This window comes from Lipotes vexillifer, unplaced genomic scaffold (genome assembly GCF_000442215.2).
Source record: "Lipotes vexillifer unplaced genomic scaffold, Lipotes_vexillifer_v1.1 scaffold129, whole genome shotgun sequence".
Taxonomy (NCBI): Eukaryota; Metazoa; Chordata; class Mammalia; order Artiodactyla; family Lipotidae; genus Lipotes; species Lipotes vexillifer.
Genome location: NW_006777287.1, coordinates 2,575,513 through 2,578,095, shown reverse-complemented (window position 1 = coordinate 2,578,095; position 2,583 = coordinate 2,575,513). Strand labels below are relative to the sequence as shown.

The 2,583-nt window shown below is 41.5% G+C and overlaps 1 non-coding gene across 1 annotated transcript; it reads left to right on the top strand.

Annotated features, from left to right (window-relative positions):
• Positions 1 to 1,379: 1,379 nt before the first annotated feature.
• Positions 1,380 to 1,452, top strand: TRNAE-UUC (transfer RNA glutamic acid (anticodon UUC)). The gene has a single exon. It is a non-coding gene; the product is annotated as a tRNA-Glu (tRNA).
• The last annotated feature ends 1,131 nt before the right edge of the window (positions 1,453 to 2,583 follow it).

Sequence of the window (2,583 nt, the reverse complement as noted above, 5' to 3'; positions counted from 1 at the left end):
TATGACCTGAGGCAAGTCCACAGGGGGCAAACCTCCTTTGGGCTTGGAGCCAGAGCCTGAAACAGGCTGGAGAACAGAATAGGCTGGAGAACAGGAAGTCAAAAGCCCAGGAGAGAAATCATTCTGGAGGAAAAGACATCTGTGAAAAGCAATCTGCCCTAATAAATATTAAATGGGAGAAAGAAATATAAGGCACTATGAATCAGCATCACTCTAATTCTGTGTGTGTATGTACAAACTGTAATATATAGAAAAAATACTAAAAATAAATTCACTAAATCCTTAACAGTGTTATCTCAGAGAGAAGGAATTATAGGTAATTTTACTTTCTTCACTATGATTTTCTGTATTTTTTGACAATGATCCTACATTTTATAATCAGAGAAAACGGAACATTATAGTGTTAAAGAGCAGACTGCTGCTTTTCACATGTCCCAGTGTCATCTGTTGAGCAGTTGGGAACTGAGGGAGGTGGGTTCTGATCGCTAGATTCTAAGAACTTTACCCAAGGAAGGTGTATTAGTCAGCTCAGGCAGCTATAACAAAAATACCATAGAATGGGTGGCCTAAACAAGAGAAATTTATTTTCTCATTGTTCTAGAGGCTGAAGTATGAGATCAGGGTGCCAACACGGTCAGTTTCTGATGAAAGCTCCCTTCCTGGTTTGTAGACAACCACCTTCTCATTGTGTCCTCACATGGATGGCCTTTCCTCAGTAAGTACACACAGAGGGAGCAAGAGCGGGTGAGCTCTCTGGTGTCTCTTCTTAAAGGGACACTAATCCTATTGGGTGGGGTCTGGGCCCCACCCTTACAACCTTATTTAACTCATTACTTCCTTATTCCAATTACAGCCATACTGGGGGGTCTAGGGCTTCAGCATATGAATTTTAGAGGGACACAAATAGTCAGTCCATAACAGAAGTAAAGGGAAGGGGTCTACATAACTACTAAAGACCAGGCAGTTTAACAAATAATCTTACGAAATTCTCACATCAATCTTGGAAGACGAGTGTTGTTTTTCCTCTTGTATATGTAATAATAGCAACAGTAAAATTTATTAAGCATTTACCATGTGGCAGGCACAGGGTTATGGGGGAATCCCTGTTAAGTAGTGGACAAAAAGCTTATTGAAATTGTTGCCTGAAGTTAATGTGGAATGTAGAACACGAAAATGATAAATTTGTGTTATTTACTCAACAAGACTTCCAAGCAAAGTGTTGAAGGTGTGGCCTGGTATTTTCTTGCTACCCATAGTAAAATGTGAGAGGGGAGAAATAAATTAAGAAAACGACTGTTAAAACTAGAAGGAACCAGTACATGATTGATTCTCAGCCGCTCCAGATGGCAGAAGATGCAAAAATTAAGAAATGGCAGACTTCCCTAGTGGTCCAGTGGTTAGGACTCAGCACTTTCACTGCTGTGGCCCCAGGTTCAGTCCCTGGTTGGGGAAGATCCACAAGCCATGCGGTGTGGCCAAAAAAAAAAAGAAAGAAAGAAGGAAATGGCTTCCAAGCACTCTTAAGAAAGCATGGCATTGAGAAAAGGCTGAGAGAGTGGCTGTACAACCTTTTGTTAAAACCTCAGAAAGATCAAAGGATCAGAGTGGTATTCACTCATACAATGGGCCCTTTCAAGAGATTAAGGGTATGCCTCCTGGAACCTTTCAAACAATAGGGCCTCTAGGAAGCTTAAGAGCTATGTACCTAGCCATCTCAGGAGTCCAAGGTAGAGAAGAGCTTATCTTGAACAGATCTGTGTGTATGTATTTTTTCTAATGGAGTGAACCTCAGTTAAATCCACTAAAGACTCCTAAAGTTTTTGAGAAAGTTATTTCAGCAGAAACACTGTTAGCTTGGACTGAGACAGAGCGTACAAAATTAAAGAAATTTTGGACCCCCCAAAATTCTATTGGCAGGAAGCAGGCTGATAAAACTACTCAGCTGCAAACTTGTGCCACCTTTCATGAAAAAGGAAGGATAATTCAGAGGGCAGAACCAAGTGATTCAGAACTAATCAGGGAATATTTAACATTTGCCCAGCTGGATTTCAAAATTGCCATGGACTCTTTGATGCCTCCCAAGACCCCCTGCACCCTTTCCAAATGGAAATGTCTATAGTGGGTATTCTATGCCTCCCCACCATTTTCTGTTGGTTGTATAGGGGTAGATTATTTGTCTCTTTAGTTTTACAGATCATCATATTGAGAGGAATTATACTTAAAGGACCACATCCACACCTGGACCTGATTTAAGTGATGATACTCTGGACTTTAAGCAGATACTATAATGGGCTGAGACCTCGGGGAATTTTGGGAGGGAGTGAATGTATTTTGAATGTGAGAGGGATGTGAATCATTGGAAGTCAAGAGGTGGACTGTGGCAGAAAGGCTCTAACATGGCCCCCAGAAACCCCACCATCACCATCCCTTTGAATGCGGGCAGGACCTGTGACTTTCTTCTAACAGAATATGGCACTAGTAGCAGGTTAGCACTTCTGTGGTTATGTTGCATAATCTTGTAAGGAGCCTCCTGCTAGGATACTCTCTTCCTTACTGGCTTTGATGAAGCAAGTGGTCATGTTG